This window comes from Zalophus californianus, chromosome 4, assembly GCF_009762305.2.
Source record: "Zalophus californianus isolate mZalCal1 chromosome 4, mZalCal1.pri.v2, whole genome shotgun sequence".
Classification (NCBI taxonomy): Eukaryota; Metazoa; Chordata; class Mammalia; order Carnivora; family Otariidae; genus Zalophus; species Zalophus californianus.
Genome location: NC_045598.1, coordinates 46,674,450 through 46,701,707, shown reverse-complemented (window position 1 = coordinate 46,701,707; position 27,258 = coordinate 46,674,450). Strand labels below are relative to the sequence as shown.

The 27,258-nt window shown below is 42.5% G+C and overlaps 1 protein-coding gene across 4 annotated transcripts in view; it reads left to right on the top strand.

Moving 5' to 3' along the window:
* Positions 1-27,258, top strand: part of DAB1 (DAB adaptor protein 1) — a 1,151,191-nt gene that overhangs the window by 327,377 nt on the left and 796,556 nt on the right. For all 4 annotated transcript variants that reach the window (XM_027568673.2, XM_027568671.1, XM_027568672.2 and 1 more), the window contains exon 3: positions 12,063-12,200. The gene's annotated coding sequence lies outside the window, so the exon portion shown is untranslated. The remainder of the gene's footprint in view (positions 1-12,062; positions 12,201-27,258) is intronic.

Below are 27,258 nucleotides of genomic sequence, written 5' to 3'. Positions count from 1 at the left end.
AGTGGTGAGGCTGAGCTTTGGTCCAGAGTCTATTCCTTTAACCATGACATTGAACTAACTCTCAAATTTCTCTATCAAGTCACTTTGGTTCTATATTTTTTGTTAACTGGAAAAGAATATTTTTTTTTTTTTTTTGTAAAATACTTCTCAGAAGGCTGACTGCAATCATGCTTTTATGTTAAAGACTTTGTTTTTCTAACTTGTTTGGCCTTAATGCTAGTTTTCAAGTCTAAAAGCAAGTAAAACAAGAGAGTAGCAGTTACCACTTACTGAGTCTATATCCTGGGCTAAGCACTGATCTAGGATCTTCACCTCCTTCCTGCCCCTTTCCCTATACACATGGTAATGATGCAGGGTAGATAATATCTTTGATTTGCACATGGATAAACTGAAGCCTAGAAGGGTTAAGTGACAGAACCAAAGTCCTCTAGTTAGTAAGCTGTATAGCAGGGACCTCAAGGCAATTGCCCATTTCACTCAGCCAATTTTATCACAGGTATTGTATGCCAGGCACTGTCCTTGGCTCTGGCAGTGCCACCGTGAATTAGATCTCAACCCCACTACCAGCCAGGGGCCGGGTTGGCTCCTGCAACCACCATGTTGTAGGGTCTAGCTGCATTCTTTCTTCTGAAACGTTCTCTCCCTCATTTTAGGAAAACTGAGTTTTGATAACTGTTCCACAGGATCTAAAGTTATATAAAATTTTATTGAGCTTCTGCAGAGTCTCTTTTTTTATTTTATTATGTTATGTTAATCACCATACATTACATCATCAGTTTTCGATGTAGTGTTCCATGATTCATTGTTTGCGGATAACACCCAGTGCTCCATGCGGTATGTGCCCTCCTTAGTACCCATCACCAGGCTAACCCAGCTGCAGAGTCTTTTAAAAACAGCACTGTGGGGCAGCCTGGGTGGCTGAGTCGGTTGGGTGCCTAACTTTTGGTTTCGGTTCAGGTCATGATCTCGGGGTCGTGGGATTGAACCCCCACCCTGTGGCGGGGGGCTCCATGCTCAGTGTGGAGTCTGCTTGGGATTCTCTCCCTCTCCTTCTCCTTCTCCCCCTTCCCCACTCATTCTCTCTCTCTCTCTCTCAGAAAAATAAATACAATATTTATAAATAAATAAATGAATAAAAATAAAAAGAGCAGTATACATTTTTTTTGTGTTTGCATATATCATTGGTATGAGGCTATTATCTCAGAACTCAGTTTCTGTCTCTGATTTTGTCTCTTTTCTTTACTGCAAAACAGCAGACAATGAAGCTCAGTATCCGGTATCAGCTCATCGTCAGAGCTAGGTTACTCTGACCCAGGAATTACGTTGATGATACAATAAAACTTATAATGTGGGGTCTCCTTCTCAGTGACTACAGTTACTTTTTCTTATTTTGCAAATTCTCTAGAAGCAAAAGTATGATGATTAAGGCCACAACTCCTGAACCAGACTGCCTGATTTCAAGCCTCATCTCCAACACCTACCACCTGTGTAATCTTGGGCAAATTACTTACCCTTTCTGTGCCTCAGATTTCCTTATCTATCAAAGGAGGACGGTGGAATCATAGTGCCTGCCTCATGGGTGGATTGAATGTGTACATATGTGTCAGTGTTTAGGACAACAGGGCTCTGTACGTGGGCCAAGTGTTGGCCATTGTTACTGACAATCATCTATAGACTTGAATTTCATTTCTAATTTAAAAAGACCTAATTTTTTAAGACAGAAAAATAGTGCCTCATGATCTACTTTTTCAGCTCTCAGAGGGCCACCATGTTCTTTAAATCTTCCCTTCTGGAGGATTCTACATGCCCATTCTGGTAAGGATGCTCTCAGTACAAGTCTTCCATGGACTTTTCCAGCGAGCTAGAGGTCTGCATTGTAGCAACTTGCTACAATTAGCCCAGACTGGTTTATGGATGTTGTCTTTAAACAGTGTGATGCAAGTGGATTATTTCAACAGGCTGTAAAGTTTTAATTGGTGCAGCTGATAAACCTCTCCCCGCTCCCACCCCCTACAAGCTGTTAGGTGTTTCATGTTGCACATTGCATAGTAAGATTAACTCCTGACTGATCCTTTCCCTATTGCTGTTGCCCCTTACAAATCTTTCTCCACAGGGCAGCCTGAGTGATCTTTTTCAAATGCAAATCAGATATGACACTTTTCTTCTGAAACCTTCCTAGTTCCTTCCTATTGCACTGAGACTACAACCCAGACTTCCCCAGCAGTACAAAGGCCCGCCTCACACCTATGCTTCAAGCACACTGGCCTCCTTTAGGGTTCAAAAACATGTCAACCCCCTTCTGAGACCAGGGTGCTTACCTTTGCTCCCCTCTGTCTGGAACATTCTTTCCTGGCTAGTCACAGGCTGACATTTTCTCATTCTTGGGGGCTCAGTTGAAGATACAACTCTCTTAAAGAGGCCTGCACACCCTCCCTGCCTTAAATGAGCACTGCCTTCCCCCACCATTGTCCTCTCCCTTAACATATTGCTTATTTCCCTACTAGAACATTTCCCTATCTGTAATTATTTCCTTTCTTTATATGTTTGCATATTTTTTGCCCCCTTTCCTGCTAGACTGTATACTTCCAGAGGCCTGTCTGGCTTACTCTGTATCCTGAGTGCTTAGCACAGAGAATCAAAGTGAAATGTACACAGTACACAGAAGGCTGACTAAGTAGCAGTATCTAGAACCAAATTCCCCATTTGATTTTGGTTTCTGCTTTCAATGCCCTTTGCTAATTCGCTTGATTTTTTTTTCAATAGAAAATAAAACAAGTCTCTGAGTTGTTAGTAAACTGCTATGATATTTATTTTAGGCTTTGTTTATGCCCCTGAATAGGAGAGGTAAACATTCTCTCGGGTCACTGAGTTTTCCTTATCTCCCCCTGAAATGGGACATTCTGTGTCCTGCCTTAGGATCCTTTGTGAAAGGAAGCTGATACCTAGAAGGAGGTAAATAAAGCAGTGGTCCTCAAAGTGTGATTCTCAGACCAGCAGTATCACTATCACCTGGGAACCTTTCAGAATGCAAGTTTTCAGGAGCCACACTAAACTTACTGAAGCCAACTCTGGGGGTGGGCTCCAGCAATCAGCGTTTTAACAAGCCCTCTCTGTGATTCTGATGCTCGCTCTTAAGTTTCAGATCCCCTGAAATCAAAGTAACCTTTGTCAGAGAGGGATGGAAACATTGTAAGTTCTATGAATGTTTGTGCAACTCAGGAGCTTAGAAATATGTCACTAGCATCAACTAGATGACAGGAATTGCTGGGGGTGCCTGGGATTCAGAATTAAATCAGAAAGGATCCCAGTCTTGAAGAACTCACTGTCTGATGTGGAGAGACTGGTAAGCATACAGTCTACTGTAATATATTATTGTGTGTGTTGGGACAGAGGAAAGCAGAAAGAGCTGAGGAAGCACAGGCAGGACTCTCTGTCAGTTGGGAATTCTCCAGAGTAGCACTGGGTAAAAATGTGTGGGCTCCAGAGACAACTGGCCAGACTTTAAGCCAACCTCCCCTATTTACCAGCTGTGTGGCCCTGGGTGAGTTACTCAGCCTGTGTGTCTCAGTTTCCTGTCTTAAAAATGACAGTGATAATACTAGCATAGCGTGGTTGTGCTGAACAGATGAGTTCTAAAGCCAAAGCCCTAGGAACACCGAGGGGTTCATTGTGAGCGCTCGGTATTAACTGCTATCATCATCATCATCTGATTGCAAGCAGAGGCTTTCAGATGTACCTAATTCTAGAGGGCAGGCGAGTGAGGGTGAGGGGAGGTTATTTAGGCAAGGTTTCCTCTCTCAGTGATAGCCGATCTTGCTATTCAAAAAGCATAGTCCCTTCCCCAGCAGCGTCAGCATCATCTGGGGGCTTGTTAGGAATGAAGCACCTTGGGCCTCACCCCAGACTGACTGAATCAGAACCTGTGTTTTAACAAGAGGCACAGGTAATTTTTTTTTAAGCCAACTTTATTTTTTTTAATTTTTTATTGTTATGTTAATCACCATACATTACATCACTAGTTCTTGATGTAGTGTTCCATGATTCATTGTTTGTGCATAACACCCAGTGCTCCACACAGAACGTGACCTCTTTAATACCCATCACCAGTTTAAGCCAACTTTAAAAATGGAGAAACACTGGTATAGAATAGTGATTCGGAGTCCTGGCTGCACCTCCCTGTAAAAGGCACTGAGGTCAGGAGACAAGCCCTTGTAGGTCTGGGTTGTGGGGCTGTGTTTGCAACAGGCAGCGGTGGGAGAGGAGAGGAGCTGTGCAAAAGCAAGGCGCCGGGAGGAGGACACAACCTCAGGCTTTGGCAGGTTCGAAGCAGCAGTGAAGCCAGAACTGGGGTCGCATTCTGTGTGCAGGGGCTCAACGTGGCCGCCATGAGGCAGCTAGAGGGTGGCGGAGCCGGTGCAGGTGGAGGCCCAGGAGGGATTTCTGAAAAAGGTGAGACTCAGAGGCAGTGAACGTGGAGAGGAGGAAATGAGTTTGAAGATGATCAGAAAATGGCTCCGGCTGAACAGGTCAGCAGTGAGGAAGGCAGACAAGGCAAGCATGATTTAGGGACTGAGTTTACAAAGCTACTCTTCAGAAGTTTTTGTTCATAACCCTTTTTAAGGGTTTCTGTCTGGTTCCATTTTCCAAAGACTACCGAATGCTGAACCTTCTAGTCTTACCCACGTAGGGATTTCTTACAACACACTCAAATAGCATTTGGGATTGTTCCCTGTGGATGAGGGTTTGGAGACAAAACGTCCTGTCGTATCTCAGGAATGGTGGTGGTGTTTTTCTGTCTTTGTCCAATGTTTCCAGCCGTCTGTTCAATTACAGCAAAACTTCATTTCCTCAGATCCTTTACAGAATGAGTCATTCCAAGCAAGTGAAGTTTTCAGGTAGCTGAGGGCTAATGTGTGATGTGAGGAAATATTTAAAATATACTGTTTTTGAGGATACACTTTAATGCATTTGTTTTCACCCTTCTTGTTTTGTTTTTAACAGTGGAAACTTTTTTTTAAGTAGAAATAGGGAATCCCAACATATAAAACAGAATAAAGAGTTACTTCAATTAAAAAAGAAAGGAGCAGACCAAGCCCATGGCACTTGCCTTTCAATTTATCCGTAATTTGTTCCCCGAGAGTCCTCCACAGATACCTTGCACCCTGTGAACAGTTTGAAAACCTTTGTTTTAAAATGAACTTATTTTCTACTGATTTCACAAACAGAAGAATCAAATGTAATTTTTTATGACTGGGGTCTTTGTCATCAGTATCATTATTGCAATATGATTGAGTTGGTGCAAGTAACTTCCGCTGCAAGTGACAAATCCAACACTAATACAAGCAAAATTATGACTTTATCGGCACAGGTCCCTTGGAAGTCTGGAAGTGATGGTTGAATACCAGGCATGGTTGCATCTAGGTGCTCAATGACTTCATCAGGGTCCATCTTCTCTCTCTCTCTCCATCTAGGGATTATACCTCTCTCTGTTTCTCAATGTGTCAAAATTTAGCAGTATTCATTCCTGCCAAAGGAGCTCTGTGTTTGTGGCTAACAAGATAATTTTGGCAGTCTCAGGTAAGATCCTTATAGGCCTTGGAACAGGGGCTCTCTTCCTCAGTCTCCATATATCACTTCTTGTGGCAAGACTCTTAATTACCCTGCCTGGGTCACCTGCTGACCCCTAAGGCCAGTGGACAGATAAGTCATTGTGATTGACACTTCCTCCAGAATCCTATAGGATGGGCCAGCTATGACAAGGATGTGTGCAGACCACAGCAATATGTCTACTATGGTGCTGCAGGCTCCTTTAAAAAAAATCCTGAATTTATACTGTATGCCAGGCACTGTTGCAGCAACCAAAGATGAGACACAGAAAACAACCAGAACTGAGCATGCAGGGCATATGCATAAACTACAGACTAATATAATGTAATGAGTTGTGACCAAGGGGAATATACAAAATGTTCTGAGAGAAATGCTCATTGACTGACTAGACGAGCAGTTAATTGTGCCAGAGGAAATCGGGAAAGGATTCACATAGGAGGTGATATTTGATGGCCTTTGCATGGTGGAGAAGGAGAAAGTAGCATCTGGGGTGGAAGGAACAGAACGTGGAAAGGTATGGAGGTACAAATGAGGTTGGCAGTCAGAGGTGAAGAGCTAGGGCTGTACACTTGGCAACAGAATTGACTTTCTTTCCTCAGTTTATCCACACACCGCCTCCCCATTTACCCCTACCTCCTGTTCTCTCCTTCCCCCAGGAGGGGTATTTCCCTAGCAAAAGCTGGAGAGATGATGTATATCCATGGCTGCTCTCCCCCAGACTGCAGACCTGCAGTCTCTAAGATCCTCAGGGCAGCACCGCCCCCTGCTTTAATGAGCACTTGCCCCACTGCCCCCCACCTAAAGATCATCCCCTTCTTCCTCCCTTCATCTCTTCTTTCTTGGGTTCTGTTTTTCTTGTTGCTTCTATAATTTTCAGCCTTCTTATGAAAAGAATGATCACCACGTTTAAAGACCATCAACCAATCAGAATATTTCTTTAGCCCAGTGATTTTTTTTTTTTTTTTTCAACCCATGCTACACATGACAGTGACCTGGAGAGCTTGTAAAAGTTTTCCAGGGTGCAGGCTCCACCCCCAGAGACTGTGATTCACTGGGTTGGGTGGTGCCTGAATTTCAGTAAGTTGTAAAGTTCCCCCACGTGACTCTAATATGCAGTTTGAGAACCCCTTCTTCATTCTATGCACAGAGTGCATCATGTATTCACTGGGGCTTTGGAACCTTCTCACAGGAGCCTCTTCATGGTTCACCTGCCTGAAGGTCCTGTGATAGCAGAAGGCTAGTCCCTTGATGGTCACCAAGACTTTGCTGTGGTCAGATTTAATGAGATAGTTCCAGGATTGTTACACTGTTCTCTTGTTCATGAAGATTATGTTTTAGCCCTCCGGACATCAAATTTTGCAAATCAGTGTCAAGTATGGAAAAGATTATGTCACTTGAGAGCAGCACATTGAGTAATTTTAAAGGTCAGAGACCAAATGTGGAAATTAGCTTTCAGCTATAGAAATACACTGAATCACACACAACAGAAAACATGATCTTATGGCATACTGGCTATTGACACATATATAAATTAGTCCATTAGATGTACCGATACTGATATCTCAAGTGCTTATAATAATCGCCCTCATTTATGAAGTGTCTACGACAGACACTAACTATACTGCAAGGTAGTTAACCTCAAATCCTCATGATAATGCTGCAAGTAGAAACCTCAGGCTCACAAAAGGAAGGGAATGTACCCGGGGTAATACAGTCACAATGCTAGAGCTAGGATCCCACGCCAGACCATCTGAGAAAAACTCCCATCCCTAGGGGTGCCTGGGTGGCTCAGTCAGTTAAGTGTCTGTCTGCCTTTGGCTTAGGTCATGATCTCAGGGTCCTGAGATGGAGCTCAGCAGGGGAGTCCGCTTCTCCCTCTCCTTCTGCCCCTCCCCCCGCCATGTGTGCTTGTGCGCGCACTCTCTCTCACCCCTTCCCGCCTTCCTACTCTCCTCCCCTCTTCTATCCCTCCTTTTCCCTCCAAAATAAATATTAAAAAAAAAAAATCTGAACCTCCCATCTATATCACAAACTCCTTATCAATGACAACAGTGTGCATGCAGGGAGCATGCTGTCCTGTGATAGGTGGCCAGGCGCAGGATTCTCCCTGCCTAGGAGAATCTGTCCCCAGAACCCTTGCACACTGAGTATTATTTTCTTTTTACAGACTATTGCCGATTTGACAAGTGAAATATGATGATGGCTGGTGTTAATTTGTTGTTTTCTCAGGTGTTGTTTCTGATCAGTTTCCTCATTTTGGATTATCTGATTTGAATTCATTGTCTTGGGAGTAATTCAAAAGACAAGGATGGGTTGGTTTGTCTCTTTGAACTTTTAAGCTGGGGAAGGGGAAAAGAATCCTAAGCTTTTGAGTTCTGATTTTAGTGTTTATGTATGTATCAGTCATTTAAGTAGAGAAGAACAAATTCCCAGTCACTCTCACCAAAAGATTACAAAGCATGTTTTGTTTCTTTTCTTCAGTTGGTCAAAAATCGTGTCTGCTGTTTTGCATTTGGGAGCAAAACTGAGCTCACTAGCAAAATGTCTGTTTTGATAAATCGAGAATAAAAAGACCAAAACTAATGACTTCCGCAATGGAAGGTGCCGTGGGAAATATAATATACAATAGTGGAATCAGGGGCGTGTTTACTATGATTCTGTGTATCCATCTGATGGGGAGTATAAATAGTTTTCTTTACACAAAGGGACCCAGGAAATAGTGAATCAGAGAATAATTGACTTGTCTTGGTATGTTTGTGAATCTACATTTTTATCTGATGGCAAATATGCCGTTGGCCTTTGAATCAGTCACCCACCATAGAATTTCCTTAGCCTCATATGCACCAAGATTGAGTGCCCACCCCCCCCAAGAAAACATTTCAAAATTAGCATTAATCAGCCAATGTTGTATTTGGGGCCCTATGTGAAAGGCAACTACTGCAGCTGAATGCCATTCAGCAGGCAAGAAGTGATTTGCAATATAATTTAAATTAAGAGTTGGTTTCCTTTCCCATTTAGAACACACCAGTATGGAAAACTGATTGTCAGACATTCTGGTGATGTGCATCAACTTGGCTATTCACTCAGAAAATGAAGTTTCCTGAGACACCGGCACGTTTAATTTATTTTTTTTTTTCCTTGTGAAGTTAACTTCAGCTTTAAATACAATGACTACCCAAACCACAGAAAAACGAACACCATTAATTTTAATGCTCATAACGTAACGGAAGGAGATTAAATTTAGTTGGGATTTTGTCCCCTTTAATAGAATGTTTATTTGCCCCTCTCCTTACAAGTTAATTATTATTTTCCTCCCATAATATTCTGTTTATATCTGAGTTCCCTAACAGCATGTCTGTTAATGTCTTCAGTTTATGATTTGCTGGTGAATCTATCATTTTGCAGTGTCTATCACTAAAACATCAATAGCCTGGCAGTGTGCTGAGTGAATATGCAGCTGATAGGAATGCAGTGGGTTCCTTACAGAACCCTCTCATCCATTTTTATAAAACATTTAGTTTTAGTAGAGTTTCTTTTTTATGCTTTGATTGGGATATTGAATGACTTTTCAGTGAATTATATAGTAGTGAATTAAGAATTGGTAACTTTTCCTCTTACCATTCAGGTATTTATTTTTAATTCATCTTTTTAATCACTTAATGGGCACTAAGAGCTTACCCCGCTTATGCAAATAGTGTGCTAAGTGATAGGGATTAAAAATAATTAAGATGAAGTCCCTATCTTCCTAGACCTCCTAGTTCTGAGCAGGAATCTCCACGCAAGAGAATTGGGAATTGGAGAGGGGGCCTCCAAGGAAGACTTGGCGGAACAGGAGAAGCTAGTGCTCTAGATCCTACAGAGCTAGGCACTGAGTTCTTCAAGTTGGCAGTGGGATGATGAGTGAGGATGGGACAAGGCAGTACAGGCAGAGGGAAGAGTGAATGCAAAGTGGGGGAGCAAGCCTTTTGCTGGAACCTACTCTATGCTATTTAAATAAGAATAATATAAGCTGGCATTCACGTGTTCACCACTTGCCACACACTGTTCCAAATTCTTACATCTGCAAACTCAAGTAAGCCTTGAAGTTGGTATTATCTGCATCCCCTTTTAGAAATTAAAATTTAGAGAGATTTGGTAACTATAGCACACAGTTGATCGGATCAGGACCAAGGCTGAAACAAAGGTGTTTTCACTCCAAAGCCTACAGGTTCAAATATTATGCTTGTGGCCTCTTTGCCCTTTAGAGACTTCAGTGCCTCTGTGCAGGCGAGACGCGCTAATAATGACTGGCATTCGGGACTATGTCTAAGTGGGGATGATCACGGTACCTATCACATGTGAAGAGGATTAAGTGAGATATGAAATATATGAAATGCTTAGAACAGTGCCTGGTACATTCTAAAGCATTTGTTAACTATTGGTATTATGATGATTAGTGTCTTAGAAGTACTAGAGCCCAATAATACTTAGGAATGCAATAGTACTTAGGAATTCAAACCACTTAGGGGCATTGCAGAGGGCATGGGTCAAGAAACACTTCGTGTAGTTGGTGGCATTTGATGTAGATCTGGCTGGCTTAATGGTAGAATTCCTACAGGTAGGACCTGGGGACAAGGGGAGTATTTTAGCAAGAGAGAATAGAACACAGAAATGCAGGTAGACTGGAAAACTCCATCATATTTGAGAAAAGTAAACTAATTTGATGAAATCAGAAGGTCTGCAAAGAGAAGCAGGAAAAGTAAGATTTAACAGATAGGTACAAGACCTGGGGACAAGGGGAGTATTTTAGCAAGAGAGAATAGAACACAGAAATGCAGGTAGACTGGAAAACTCCATCATATTTGAGAAAAGTAAACTAATTTGATGAAACCAGAAAGTCTGCAAAGAGAAGCTGGGAAAGTAAGATTTAATAGGTACAAGTTATCTACAACTAATGGTATTTGCTGAGTGTTTGGCATTGGGTTTTTTTGTATTAGTCATTGTAAAAATTTTCCTAGGGTCATAAACTCATTTTTTTTTTTCCATTTGAAGAAAACTGAGATTCAAAGAAGTCATATAACTTGCTTAAAGTCATCCAGCTAACCAGTGGTATAACTTGGACTTGAACCCAGGTCTGTGTTACTGAAAGTATCATGCTTTTGGGACCACACCGCCCCTTAAATTTGGAGCTTTGACCTTTCTAACACATCATGAAAATTTATGGGATAATGTTTTTGTACTGAAAGGAGTAGGAAAGAAAAGTAAGAAAAAGTCAACCTGTTCTTCATAGAGTTCTGCATATTAATCATGATAGCCCAACATTTTCCCAGGTATAGCCTGTGTCTGCTTCCATTAAGATGGAAAGAACTGGGGGCACCTGGGTGGCTCAGTCGTTAAGCGTCTGCCTTCGGCTCAGGTCATGATCCCAGGGTCCTGGGATTGAGCCCCACATCGGGCTCCCTGCTCAGTGGGAAGCCTGCTTCTCCCTCACCCACTCCCCCTGCTTGTTTCCTCTCTTGCTGTGTCTCTCTCTGTCAGATAAATAAATAAAATCTTGGAAAAAAAAAAAAAGATGGAAAGAACTGGTGTCTCTGAGTCCCCATGCACACACACCCCCTCAGGTTTCCTAGTTGTGTGTCCCTGTTATAACACATACCATAGGTAATATCCCACCTCTGGCGTAAGAGCTAATGGTTAAGAGTTTGGGCCTTGAAGAGGGTGCCAGCACCAGAACCTCAGCTCTGCCCTGCACAACAGTGGTCACCAACAAGATTCTCTGTGTTTTTGTTTCCTTCTGTGTTTAGTGACGATAATAATAGTACCTATATCAGTAGGTTGCTGCTAGGAATAAATGGATTAATATATATAAAGACTAAGAACTGTACTTAAAGTGCTATGACCATTCATTAATATTAGCATTATTATTGTCATTATTATGCCTTATATCCCACGTCTCTTTAAATAAAGAACCAAGACAGGCTCTGTTGGTGAGGGCGAGGGAAAGGTGTTTCTTCATATGTTCCTAAAGGGACTGTAAAATTGTACAGCCTTCATGGATGGTAATTTGATAATATCTATCAAAATAGAAAATGTTTTCTTTACCCAATAATTTCATGCTGGGTGTTTGTCCTACAAATAGATTCATACCATGTGTACCTTTTGAATCTTAGCCCGTGTGTGGATAACCTAGTCCAGATTTTTAAAATACAGACTGATGGATGTGATTCTTTGTACCCTCCACATAGTCTAGCACAACACTAGGCACAGAGATGCTGAAACTTCCCTTTTGTTTATCGGCTCCGTTCCTCGGGATCTCTGTGCCTGAGGCCCACCGCCATGCACCGCATACACTGGGATGACACTGCATGCTGAGCCGCTCCCCCCAGACTCCACTGTGATGACTTAACTTTGTACTTCCTCCTCCTTTCTCCTTTGTCGGTTTGCTTTCAAAATGACAGAGACATCTTTCATTGCAGCTATGTCCTTGGCTTTTCTCGATGACGATTCCTGACCCGTGGCCCTGGCAGTCTTGGGCAAACACTGTCCAGTTTCTTCAGTCCAGACCTTGGAGCCCCCTTTTCCCCAGCCAGTTGACCGAACTTTCTAGGACACGTGTGAGTAAAATACTGGATTCTTGGATGAAAATAACTCAAATCATCACCTCCTCACGCTACATCCTCTGCTTTTGAGAGTGTTTTTATTTCTCTCAAATGCTATTCCCATTCTCTCCCTTTCTGGAACTAGCTGCCTGCCTATAGTTAATACTCTCACATTCATTATTCGTTTAATCCTGGACTGGTTCAAGGAGGTGGTTGCCAGTAGAATCTGAGAACTGAAAGGCACATGCCTTTGTTCTCCTCCTGTGTTGTTCCATTCAGGGTTACTTGTCTCTGACTCAGACTGGAGACTAAATGGATTAGAATTAAAACGAATTTAAGGGAAAAAAGAAATGCTCACAGACACAGAAATAGAGATTCCTGCTATCTTGGCTGCCTAAGATCTGCAGACCTCACCAAGGAATTTAAAAAGTAATGTTTCTTATCATAAGTGACAGAAATATGCTGCTTTCTGCATCAGTAGATATGAAGATTAAAGGGTCTGACTGTATTAAACAATTTTGCACAGCACCAGGCACTCTGGGCTCTGCTCTCTCTGCCTTATTACCCTTCATCTTGTGGCTATTTCAGGCCCAATTTAAGAATACAATACAGTCTGGTTTTGAAAATTGACATCCTTTAATTTAAACTGTCTTGTGGGAGAATTAAGAAATTATGGAACAATTATTCGCCCTCAGTTGAAAGCTGGATGGCATCCTGAGATCTTTGTACATTAGCCATTTGAATTGATGAAGTCACATAATTGAATTACACTTTTGCCCCCATAATATCTTGTGACAAATATGTTGGCGTCGTGTGTTAGGAAAATGCTCCCATAAAAACAGTGTAGGGGTTGGGGTTGGGCATTGACTTGGGTGTCAAAGAAAACCGCCAAGCAGAGTGGGCGGACACTTTGAGATTTTGCGTGGGAGGTTGGTTAGCAGAGCAAGCCGTTCCATCTGGAGTTTAAATGGAAGTTCATAGGTCACAACTGTATGCATGATATGGGGGAAGTATGCATGCCCAGTCTCCCTTGGCATTATCCTTCAACATTCAGCTTAGAGTCCATTACTCATTCTCAAAGCTTTTGGTTATTTTTTTTGTTTTGTTTTAATCACTCCCCTCCACCGTGAACAAAAATGCTGGGTTTGGTGTACCTTCCTTTGTCCTGCATGCTTTCCCATATATGCTTCAATCATGGCACCTCCCATAATGATGACAAGTCTCCTTTACCAGCAGTGTGGCTGAGCTAGGAACCGTGTCCCAACTCACCTGGCAGGGAATGGCGCTCAGCAAGTATTTGTGGAATGAGGTGTTATTTGGAAGTCTCAGTGGTTTCATCCCTAAACTCGATTTTCTTTTGTAGAATGAGAATCAGAAGGAGGTGAAGTCTGTGCATAATTTTTGAAGCAGTGTTCTTAAGTAGGGGTTTTTATACCACTTATGTCATTAGACAATGGAGGATTTATTAAACACCAACTCTATCCATTTAGCAACTGTTTATTAGATGCCTATTATATACAAAAGCTAGGGTGGGTGCTGAGGGAGAAAAGTTACCAAAAACAAACAAACAAACAAAAAACAAGAACAAAAGTATTTCCTATTTAGAGAAGCTCAAAATCCAGTTGAGGATTAGAGAGGTCAGTTTAGGGAAGAACTAGCAGGGGGCTGCTATAGAGTCCAGGACTCATGAGGAGGGGATGGTACATTCCACTTGATTCCTTTCTGAAGTTTGTACTGCCCTTGGACCGTCCTGCCCCTCAGCACCCCACCCCACCCCCACACACACATCATCCATTTTGGAACCCAGCAGAGAAGAAAACTCTGAGACTTATGCCCTGTGGTCAGGATGGATTGTGCCTTTCATTTGAAAAATCCTCTAAGGAGAGAGATTTTAAAGCACTCTTCTCCCTGCCTCACCCCCACCCCCACCCCAGCTTCCAGCTTCCCACCACACTGTGCAGCCTCCTGGGTCTTTGCATTCTTTGTCTATTCTGCATGGCATAAGAATCTTGCTCTCTTTTTATTTTACTTTATTTATTTTATTTCTTTTCTTGCTCTCTTTTTAAAAGCTCTTTACCTTTTCTTTACCTTTATCAAAGAACACTTTTGGAGCTTTAAAACCCAACTTCAGCTCTCCTCCTGAATACTTCTGTGTGGAAGGGATTAATCAAGTCTGTCAAACATTGAGCTATAAAACCTTTAATATTTCTAAAAGGTTTAAAGCCAGCATATTTATCACATGCATCATTGAGAATAATCTTTCTTTTTATTAAAAAAAATGCTCACTGTAAAATATTATGGTGATGAGCACACTGGGCGCAAGGCTCATGCAGGGGCCCAATTGTGATGTTGGAATGGAGATTCTGGTAGGATCTTCCTGTGACATCCCTCCCCTAGAGGATACCCATCATCTACTGCACATCCTACTCGTATGAATGTTTTATATTGTGGGATTCTAGAATCTTGGTGTTCAAAGGGAAAGGAAAGTAGGAGAAAGGAAATGATTTTTGTTGAGTGACTGCTATGTGTCAGGTATTGGGTCTGCATACTTTAATTAAGGGGATTGCCACATTTTAATTTTCACAACAATCTTTTTAAATATTTATTTGAGAGAGAGAGTGTGTGCAGGCATGAGCTGGAGAGGGGCACAGGAAGAGAAGCTCAAGTAGATTCCCTGCTGAGTGTGGAGCCTGATGCAGGGCTCCATCCCATGACCCTGAGATCATGACCTGAGCTGAAACCAAGAGCCGGATGCTCAACCGACTGAGCCACCCAGGTGCCCCTTCACAACAAATTTTTATAGTAGGCACTATCGCAGTTGATTTATAGACAAGGAAGCTAAGATTCAAAAAGTGAAGCAAATTTCTCAACATCACATAAATACTCATTTGCAAATCAGGGACTTGACCATAAGCCTGTCTAATTCTTTCATTTTGTTTTAGTGGCAAATGCCTGGCAAGTGCTTAACACAGGGTTGGTAGCCAACTAAGGGTTGCCAAAGTGGTTGGGACTGTTAGGATTAAGGTTCCTGAGGATTTTTAAAGAAAGCTCTTTCTCCCCTACAGTTAGAGAGGCAGTGGAGATTGTTAGACATGATTCTGAGAACCTGAAATGTATGTTTTAAGACGTTTAATCCACCACTGGTAGAGTTTCCCTTAGAGTAGAGAGGGACTCACTCAGCTTTTTATTAATATAACTTGAACAAACACTGTATTTCATTACTTATTTATAAAATACTTTCACATGACTCTCCAGCCTTGTGAGGTAAATAGCATCCCTACTTCCATTTTACAGATGGGGGAACTGAGGCCCAAAGACAAGCTAAGTCATCCTGCCCAGGTCACTCAGCTAGAAGCAACTGACTCATGTTCAAACTCCTCTTCTGGTGCCAAAGCCACAATCTTTCTACTATACTATAATATTTTTCAACCATTCGATTATTCCTAAGAATTAAAAAAAAAACATAATTTTGAAGCTTGAGAAGACCCAGAGAGGCCCATCAGCCTTGCTTTCCAGATTTAACAAATGAGGCTCTGATACAGAAAGTAATGACAGAAGCCCCATGCTCTGTGTGGGATAACACAGAAGAAGGATAGATTCGGTCAGCTACGGAAGGGGTCCTAGGACCCCGGGGAAGGCTGCAGTGGGGGTAGCGGGGGGTTGACTCTTGTTGACGTCCTGAGAGGAGAAGAAAGGAGGCTCATGGAAGAAAATTCCACAAGTGATACTAACACAGAAGAAAGGCAAGATTCTGTGGCAAAATGACAACGTGGTGGTCCCATGGGCAGAGGCCCTTCAAGGAAGCTCCAGTTTGTTGTTTCAGGATAATTAGTTGTGTACTTGCATCCTCAGACTGCCACCACGGCATTGCACACGTGTGTAATTATACCCCGCCAGCCAGGCACATGTCTACCTCAAGCTCCAGCTTTGCCTCAGAGCAAGCGACCAAAAGGGAAGGCCCTGAGTCTGGGGAGATGAACAGTTTCAATCTCACCTCTCCTATGAACACACCTGTCTGTGTTCACCACATATATGGGGAGAAAATCAAAGATAAAACGATTTAGAAGGAAGAACAGTTTTCTGCTCCCAGGTTACTGCGAAGGTAACAGGCCCATTTCTGGAACTCTTTTGGGTGGGCGAGATGCTTCCCTGGTTTACATTTAGCAAATGTAATTAGTGTCAGCAGAAGAGAAACAACTGTGCTAGAGCTCCACTTTCCTCTGCACAACAGCCTCTGTTCTGACGGGCGGGCCCCAGCACTGGGTTTTCTTTCATGGGGAGGCAGGTACCGATGCCCTAGGTAACTAAAACGCATGTGTTTGGGGGGTAGAGGGCAGAGGCCATTGGATGATCTACTTCAGATGGCAAAGTGGGCCTCACCTAAGCTCCAGCCAGTTAAAATCATGGGGCTCTTGTCTAGTTTCATTTGCTCCATAAACACGCATGAACCCATACCCAGGTAAGCCCCACTCTGTGCCAAAGGCTAGATTGGATGCTGCAGGCTGCAGAGGACTCATGCCTGTCTGAATAGCCATGCCAGTCAAAGGCAGATTCATGGCAGGATACACAAAGAGCCAGCTGAGGCTTTTTGGTTTGGGAACCTTTGAGTAAATCAGACACTATTGTTAAGATAAGTAATGCTATAGCTGCCTTAACCAATAATCCTTCCCAACCTGATATTCAACACAAAGTGTATTGTTGCACTTAACACAGTCATTTGGGGACACAGATATTTTTCTATCTTCTGTAAGCCATCATCATCTTCAACATGTGGCCTCTAAGGTCTTTGCAGGAGGGGACGAGAGAGGAAAATCGTACTTGGGAAAGTTTGAGGGGCATTTTTTGGAAGCGGCATATGTCACTTCCACCCACCTTCTGCTGGCCAGAATTCACTCATATACTGCCCCAAAGTAATAGTAAAGGGTCTGAGAAATGTAACTTAGCCATGTGTCCAGGATAAAAATGAAACCACTTAGATCAATACATAGTCTTGTCTTGGCATGTTCCTTTAAATTGAGTCCCTCAAGATCATCTAAAAGACTGCTCTTCACTAGCACTTGAGGGGAACTTTCCAGGAAAGATGACCTTCCAGTGCAGGATGGAAACTCTGCTAGTGAGAATTTAATTAATATAATTTAATTAATATAAATTATCTGGAGAGCCTAAAATAAACTCTTGACCCCAGAATTCCTCTTCTAGTATTTAGCCTAAAAAGAGAGATTACAAAGATTTGTGAATAAGTTTACTTCTACATTACTTGGAATTTTGAAAAAGTATAAATCTAAATTTCCAAAAATGAGGAAAATGTCTCCCTGAAGTTTTTCACATTCAAATAATGTAATCATTAAATAGAACGTATTTCTATTCTACAGAAGTTTAGTGTTTTTAATGGCATATGGACATGAAGGTAGGCTTCAGAACTTGGTGCAATAAGATTCCAATTTTGTTGCAAACACGTCATATGCACCTAAAAAGGACAAAACACAGTGCATTAAGATATGAGTGAATTTCTCTGTATAGTAGGATAAGGAGGAATTTTATTTCTCTCTATATTTTGTTCTTCTAAGTCAGATATTATGAGTATGCATAGTTTTTCTAAATATAAAACGATTTTTTTTTTAAGTGCACTACAAAGAGGAAGAGCTTTGGACCAGGACTGACTCAGATTGGGGAGAATTATCCCAAATATTTCAGGAGGGAACAGGCAAAGAGTATGTGCAAGCCATGTCCTAGAATTGTCAAGTGCAGAGGGGAACAGTGGACTGGAGACCAGAAGATATCCTAAAGGAGATTTGCAAATGCAAATTAAGGGGACCCACAACATTTTCCTCAACTGGGCTAGAGAGCACCACAAGTCTCAACTGTAACTGGCTTTCAAAACTAGAAAATGGAACTGATTTTAAAAAGTTCAGGAATAGGGCAATGTTTTCAAGTCCTGGCTGACTTATTAACTGTGTGGCTTTCGGCATATGCCTTAACCATTCTGAGCCTCACTTCAAAAATGGAAATAATATCACCTTATTTATAATATTGCTGTGACATTATATAACATATTTTCAAATATTTGACGTATTTGAAATATTTGACCAGGGGCACAAAATATAAAGGGCTTCAGTAGTTGGATCTATGAACACACTCTTTGAATAACTAGAAAACAAGGTAAGGATGGGATTGTGGTGTGGTGTTATTGACAGTATTGACCACACCTTTTATTAGCTGTGACCTTTTAGCATTCAAGCAGACAAGAGGGACCCAATCCAGCCTGGCAACTCCCACCAACCACAAAGGGGTGTACTTTATGTTAAAGCCCCTTCCTCATTGCAGCTTTTCATAATCCTCCCCAGGCTTTGTTCCCAACCTCTATCCCTACCCCCAGGGAACCATCAAAGGATCACCTGGAGTCCCTGACACTGGGACACTCACCTAAAATTTGGGGATGCTCTGTTCTTTGCATGTTCACCTTGGCATCCAGGCAGTCAAGATCCACTCCATGTTTAGCCTGCATATCAACTAGGAGAAAGGTGGTATGTCCTCAACGAAATCCTCTAAGATAAATACACAAGAAAAATATTCAAAGGCAAAGGCATTATGGATTCTTTTCAGATGATTCTGGGTAAGGGGCTCGCAGGCAGGGACCCTGCAGCACACTACAGAATCAAGGAGAGGAAAGTCAGCCTCAGAAGCTATGACTTCGCTTCAGGCTTAGTCAGCTCGAGCTGCTATAACAAAAATACCATAGCCTGGGGGGCTTAAACAACAGACATTTATTCTTCACAGTTCTGGAGGTTGGAAGCCCCAAATCAAAGTACTGGCAAATTCAGTCTCTGGTGAGAGCCCATTTCCTGGTTTGTAGTGGACATGTCCTTGTATCCTCACATGGCAGAGAAAACAAAGAGAAGATGTCAGCTCTCATGGCTCTTCTTAGAAAGGCACTAATCCCATTTGCAAGGACTCCACCCTCATGACCTAATTACTGCTCAAAGCCCCACCTCCTAATACCATCATATAGAGGATTAGTATTTCAACACTGGAATTTGGGGAAGGGAGTGCACAAACACACAGTCCATATCAGCATCCCTACTGCTTAAACACGAGGTTCTGAATCTTTTTCCCAATTCCATCTGAAGCCAATCTCAACAGATCATCACAACTATCACTTCCAGTGATGAATATATCTATGTGTTAGATATTGTGCCCATGCATTGTCACGCCTGGTACATCTGGCTCCTTCATTGTGTCATGTTTCCTCCAGCAAGAACACTTTTTGTTTTCCTCTTCTGCTGACTGTTTTCATCCCTGCCCTGGGCACATCTTTATTAAGTGACTGGTAAACCAAGCAAAGATGGGTTAGGAGTTCTGAGAAGGTGTTATAGTATGTGTTATTTTGGTTGCCCACACTCTCTTTCCCTGCACAGTTGAAGGGGACAGATTTGATGATGATCCTGGAGTGTCCTTGAAATTCAGCCTAAAGGCCTTCAGCTTAATTTAAATAGTGCCCAGTGACTTATAAGAGAAAAGAGCATGAAAGGAAATTGCTATGTGTGCAGCTTAGAGACTCCCCCAAATTCTCAGCTGGTCTCTGATTTATGCTGCCCAGAAGCCTGTTGCTGATTATGCTGGATGCCCCATAAATTAATGAGGGCTGGGCTTGGAGGTGACAACGATCGCTGAGTCTCTGGAGCAGAAAATGCAACACTAATACATATGTTTCAGAAATGTTCCTTTGTCTATATGTTTGGAGGAGAAAGTGCTGATGAGGATCAATTTCATATTGACTTTAAATTTTTCAATTGACCCAGAGCTCTTTTTATTAAGTAATGTGCACAAAAACATTTCATCCCAGGCCAGCTTGATGGCTTGGAGAAGTCCCTTCAGAACATAGTAACCTGGATAGAATTAGAAATGCAATTCACTCATTTATTCTTTTATTCACCCTTTAATATTAAGCACCTGCTACATGCTCGATTTTAGACACTCTCCTAGACTGTGAGCAAGACTGCCCTCAAGAAATCTAAAATCTAATGAGCTCAACAGGCACTTCTATGAATGCTTCTGACCTAGTGCAATAGGTTTTGTTAGGTGGAAGTGCAGGGTATGTGGAAGCATGGAGGAAGGACTTAGAGAAGCATCCCACACTTCTGAGTGAGTGGATGAATGAATGAATGAGATGGCCCTCAAACTGAGATATGGAAAGATGTAGAAGTTGTAAAGGGCTGAGGAAATAGCACGTGCAAAGATAGGAAGATATGATGTTTTAAATATAGCCCAGGTGTGTGAGGGGAGGCAGAAGGGGGGCTTCAGGTAGTCAAGAACTAGACACAGGACCTTGGGTGTTAAGGTATCGCCTGTACAAATGGATATACTCATAGGAAGGGCTTTGCACCCCTTTAGAGGGCAGGTCTCAGCACACGATGAATGGCTGATCTGGGTACATATTTCTGTGTTTAGAGTGGAGATCATACATATAGGAGGTAGTTAACCTAGGCTCACCTCCTTCAGACACTTTCCTGAAGCAGCAACCCAGTAGAAGCAGAGCTCCTGCTTTGAGAAAGCCCTGTTTCAAATCCTGGTGCTGCCACCCTAAACTCAGCAGATCCCCCTGCTTGCTGCAAAGCCAAGCTATATCTTCAGTTTTGACTGACTGTTGGGCAACACAATGTGAAATACTCTTTTTATTTACTGGCTCTCCACACTTTTCTCAGCCAGTCTTTCCCACATTCTTAATTACTGTCTTTGTGTTCATTGGTGTTGCAGTTTTGTTTTAATATCATTGAATCCTCAAGCCAGGCTAGGGGACATGTGAGCATCACTCCTCTGAACATGTAGCTCTGGGTTTTGGTCCCTGGACTTCACAGGTTAGAAGCCCTATTGTGCTCCCCTGAACTTGACTCAATGGCCGCGGTGGCCTGCTTGATTTATGGCCATTTCTTCCATGTTTGATCTTAGCAAACAGACAGCTGTGATGTAGTGGCTTCATTCTACTCACCTGCTGGCATCTTCATGTTTGGTCTAATAGCTTGTTAACTGCTCTGAGGACAAGCACTGCCCTTCCTGACTACCACTGAGAGTGGTCTCTATGGTAACCACATCACATCGGGGACCATGCTCATTCTTCAAGGCTTTCCTTCTCCATTTTTCTCTGGTGGCTTCTGAGTAACCTATAATGGTTGGAGCCCTGCCTCACCCTGCCAAGAAGCCACTGCTGATTTAAAGCCTCTCAAAGGAACTTAACAAGACACACTGCTTTTCTCTAGCCTTGTTGCTTATTCTGTGTTGCAGTTGGTCCAGGCCTGCAGGGAGCTGTCATTCCTCCTTTATCATCTCTCTTTCTGGCATTCCCCAGGTATTGCTCTCACTCTCTCTCAGAAAGCTTTGACATCGTTCCTCCAGATCTCTCTGCTCATTAATATCTTGCAACAATCCCTTCTCAATCCTGGCATTCAATATGTTCTTTTTTCCTCATTCCCCATTGTTTAGACATTCATTTGTCTCTTCAGAAGTGATTCCCAAGCTCTCTGGTCTTCACCTGTACCAAAGAAATTTGTATCAGAGACTCCTATAGGCTGTTCAGATATAATACATGAAGAAAGAACCAATTTATGTGTGATAGGACTCTAGAGTAAGTCTGATGATTGCATTCAGGGTCTAACAGTAATACTACTAATGAAAGCAAACATTTATGTAGAGCTTATTGGATATGCCAGGCACTGTGGTAAACACCTTACATCTTCACAATAATCTCATAAGGTAAGTACCCTATTATCCCTGCCTTACAGATGAGGAAACTGAGATATAGAGATTTAAGAGACATGCTATAGTGCCCCCAGCTGCTAAATGGTGGAGCTAGGACTTGAACTCTGGCTCCAGAATCCGCACTCTTCACCACCCTAGACATTGTTCTCTCTACCTGTGTTGCCACCACCAGGAATGGCTCATTTCTGCAAAGCTCAGTTGTGCTCATCTGCAATGCCAAGATTAAATGTCACCTGCTTTGTGAAAGCACACCTTCCTCCACACTCAAGGTATAAGTTCATTTGTTTGTTTGACAGACATCAGAGTATAGTGGTTATAGCCTATTCATCCATTCAACAAGATCTTCTGAAGTGCCTTCTGTGTTACTGTCATAGGTGCTGTGGCTGCAATGGTGAGCAAGGAGCAAGCAGACCCGACTCTCACCCTACTTATTTTTGAAAAAATAAAAATAAACCAGAAGACAGACAGACAGACAGAAATATAGTCAGACATAGGTTTATATATATACATATCTGTAAACTATATCATATGTATCTATATTCCTGTCTCTCTACATTTATCTATCAGTTGAGCCATTCATATTATGTATTTTTTTCACTTATTTTCTTCTGCCTACTTAAATGGTAAAGCTCATCTCCTTAGCCTGACATTTAAGATCCTCCATGATTGGGCCTCAGATGTCTTCCCAGGCTTATCTCCTACCAGTTCTTGCCTCCTGTTCTTCAGTCATTCACTCCAGACCCAATCTCCCAGAAAATGTTTTCTCATTGGAAGCCATCCAAGCACAATCCACCACTGTGCATTAGCTCAGCCTTTTTTCTGTCTCAAATGCCCTTTTCACATTTTCCTTCTCACATTTCTCCTTACCCAAGCCTTTTCCAAACACCAAGTCCAGTTTCCAACACCCCTTGTCTGTGGGACTTCCCCAATCATGTCCCTTTCCACACTTCCAGCAACAAGGAGTCAGCCTGTACTTCCTCTCTGCTCCCACACTGAACATGACCCTCCATTACCGTGTCTGCAGTTCCAAGTCGTAGCTGTCCATTCACATGTTTGTTCTCCTGATGAGGACTGCAGACCCCTTGAAGGTGAGGAACAGGCCTTCTCTTATGCTGCATTTGAAGAACCTAGCGCACTGCCTGGTATATACTTCTATAATAATACTACTTATGTTTTTATTAATAGCATTATTAATATTATTAATAACTTTTAAAGTATCTGCCATCTGTACTTGACATACTGCTAAACATTTCACTTGTTTTATTACATTTTTCTATCATAAGAATCTTAAAATGTAGATTATGATACAGATACTATTATGAACTCCAGTTACAGATAAGAAACTAAGGCTTAGCATGCAATGCTGGCCCCAGGTCGCACACCCCCGAAACAGCAGAGCCTGATTCGATCCCACAGGCCCTTGTCATAAGGATGTGAGAGCAAGGCTTGCTTGCTCTTTGCTCTCCACTGAAACCACAGTACTTAGCACAACAACACTGAAGGCATTTGATAAAATCCTGTTGACTGGATGAATGAATGTTCAACCCTAGGCTTTGATGTTGGTGGAAAGAGCAGATGAACATACATCTTGGGATCTAAAAGTGCTTATCATATATGGTCTTCCACCACACACACACACACATACACACACACAAACACAAACATACACATGGATATGGAAAAGGAAACCAGTGAAGGATTCTACGAAGTTCTGATAAGATGACCATTGAACTATAATCTGTGTGTTTTTATTTTTTGTAGAAGTTGTCTTTGGGTTTAGATGAAGTTCCTGACAGGTCCAGAAAGGGGTTTTACATGTCTAAGGTCAGAAGGGTCCGACTTTGGAGTCAATAAAACCTATTTGCATCCCAGAGTTACCATTGCATAATGTGGGCAAGACCATTAACCATTCTAAAGTTCAACGTAGTGATTAACATGTGGAGTTTAGAATCAGACAGCCTGGATTTAAATAACTCTGCTCTAAGCTTTACTAAGCTTAGGGAATACACTTAGCTTCTCTGTCCTTTCGTTTTCCCACCCGTAAAATGGGTATAACAATAGCATTTGCCTCATAAAGTTGATGTGAGATTTAAATAAATCGATTCATCTGGACCATTTAAAATAGCATCTGACACTCAGAAGACTATTATTAGCTCTTAGATAATTACATCTACTTCAGAGGGATGTGGTGAGGATTAAATGACTGGTACACTCACGAAGCCCCTTGACTTCTAAAGCTTAGGCCCAGAACTAACACAACATCACTTCCACTAAATGTTTTGGTTAGACTCCCAGGGCCAGTCTCAGGGGCCATGGAAGGGACAAAGTGCGGGTATAAATGCAGGAGGGGTGGATCATGGGGAGACACCAAGGAGCAGACTGCCACAGCACTGGCAGAAGAGATGATGTGGGCTGTAGACCGGGGTTGCTGCCATGGGTGGTGAGCACTGGATAGGGGTAGATCCCAGGAATTTCACCCACCAATGCTCATATGTTCTACTCTAGGTCCTCCGCTCAGAAGTTGTTCCTTATTTCCTACAGCATTCCAACCGGGTGTTAGGATATGCTTCCTAAGGCCACAGGAAATCATAAGAAAACTTGAGAGATGGAACTTTCTAGAGACAGGTCCCCCAGCAGTGAAAAAGAAAATGACAAAAGACAAAACACGATAAAGTTACAAGATGGAAATCATTCTAAAATGGGGGCATTTAAAGGCCCTCATACACACAAACATGTGTATTCCCCACATAAGCTGTTTCTGTCATCCGAAGCTGGATCACAACCACAGGCCCTCAGGTTTCCAGTCCCTCTGTCAGGGATGATGATGAAGAGGGGATGGTATTGCTGCTGCTCCTCCAAGGACACGGGGTGTGCTTTGTTCACGATGGGATCCCTGTGAATGGCACATAATGGGTGGTTTTACAAGTATCGTTGATGGTGTTGTCAGCCATTTGTTGAATGGTTTAATATTTATTTGCAGGTGCTGTACTAGATGCATTTCAATATCATGAGATTCTATCTTACATTTTGTGAGTCCTGCCCACAGTTTCAACTCTTTTATCTCATTAGGATCACTTTTTTACCGATGAGAAGATTGAGACTGGGAAGATGGGGATTTGCTTGATGGGCAAAAATAGGATATAAAGCAGTATGATTCTGTCCCCTAATCCAGTGTCCTTTGTTCTTTCCCCAGATATCCCAGATTATAGTGAGCTCCATCCATTTATTCACTTAGCACATTTACTGAGTTACGTGTTAGATGCCTAATGGGGTCTTAGACCAGCCTCTGCTTCTTACTCCATGATCTTGCTCTTACTATGTGCTGCACATTTCCTTTGCGTGATAGAAATTCATTTTCACAATAGCTATGTTAGGTAGGCACTCTTGCCCGTTTACCAGATGAGAAAACTGAGCTGAGACAGCTTAAGTGAATTTCCCAAGGTCCTACAGTGGGAGAGTGCCAGAGCTGAGATTCAAACACAAGTGTGTGTAATGCCTAACCCCATGGCCTTTCCATCCCATTACACAGTACTTCCTCCATCTTCCTCCTGCACAGTGGCTCCCCAGCTGTGCTGCAGCCATTCTCCCATTACACTGGACTCAGAACCCTTTTCGGCCCCAGGTGCAGAGCCTCACAGGCAGGGCCAGGCTTTCTGTGGCAAACACTAGACACACACATTTACTGAGGAGGGTCACATTTACTTAGCACCCCCTGGATGCAGCTGGCTTCGGGCATGTGATTTACATACAGTAGTATATTTTATCCTTGTCTCAAACTTTCAAGGGAGATACCATTGCCTCATTTCACAGAGGAGAAAACATGCTCAGAGAGGAGAAGTACCTTTCCCAGAGTCATCCAGTCTGCCTGACTCCAGAGCACTGTGGAGTCCCTCAGAGAAGGTTTGAATGGCACAGAACATTGTCTGTGAAGACTTCAGGAAAAAGATGAAGCCCAGGCTGCACCTCGGAGAACTTATCATGCAGCCAAGATAAGTACACTGAGAGCTAATGAGTGTGTTATTATAGTTATGATTAGGTTTCCATGTACTTCTCAAATCAAATGTGTAAATATAATCAAAAACATTTCTCTTTGCAGTGCAGACCTCCAGCAGTTTCCACCCAGCATCCTAGTTCTGAGCAAAGATAATAAATTAGCTCTAATTAGCTTTCTCACACACTGCAGCAAGTTTCTCCTGTCACCACTTTGCCAACGGGAGAGAGAGGGGCTCTGCTGGACTTCTCCCCAGGACAGGGGTCTGTGGGGAGATGGAGGTGGCAGGCCTGGCATGTGACTTTCAGTTCCCTACTACCTCATGCATGTGGCTCTTTGTGTTATATGTATATATAACACAAAGATATATATATCTAGATATATCTAGATATATATATATATTTGTTAGCCTCCTGGCCTCCAGTTTTCTCCCTCTGTGAAGTGAGGAGCTCGGACTAGGGTGACTCTTCTCTTGTCCAGTAAGAATCCGTGATTCTGTCCTGGAGAATTCCCCAGCCTGAAGCACCAACTTCATTTGTACGTGAGGCCGAGTTACTGAGCATCCACTGATTATCAGGCATCGACCTAAATGCCAGGGTTATAAAGTGGAGTAAGAACTAGTCTCTGTTTTTAAGGAACTCTCATTCTCGTAGAGAGAATAATAGCAGCTACTTAGTCCTATGGGCCAGACTCTTGGCTGTGCCCATTGAATAAGTTCTCTCATTTAATCCCTGCAAGAGCCCTTTGAGGTATTATTGTTTTTACCCGCATTTTTTGGTGGAGAATACTCTCAGAGAGTATAAGTCACTTTTCCACAGTTTCACTGCCAGTCAATGATGGAACTGTAATTTCAATTCAGAGCCTGATCCCTTAACCATGAGGTTATATTCACACTCCCAGAAATTGTTGGATGTCATAAAAGAAACAGAGATAGCTGGGCAATGGGAGGCCACGGAATGGTGAGGCATGTTCCGTGTGGGTGAGCAGCAATGGCTTTGGTTAGGATGGTGTGTGAACAGGATCTTGGATGAAAGACAGACTTTTCATACATAAGATGGAAAAGGGAAAACATTTTAGGTAGAAGAGTAAAGACATAGAGGTAGAAAAGAAAAACACTGGCCACGGGTGAGGAAGGGTAGGTTGAGTGAAGGGAGCCTAGTGGATCATAAGACTGGGTTTTATGCTATATTCATTCAATGACAAATTGTTATGGGGGCGCCTACAGTGTGTCAGGCACAGTTACAGCCTCTGGGAATAGTCCACTGAGCAATACAACCTCCGACATGATAGTGCAAGGGTTCTCAACTGGAGATGACATTTGGCAAAGTC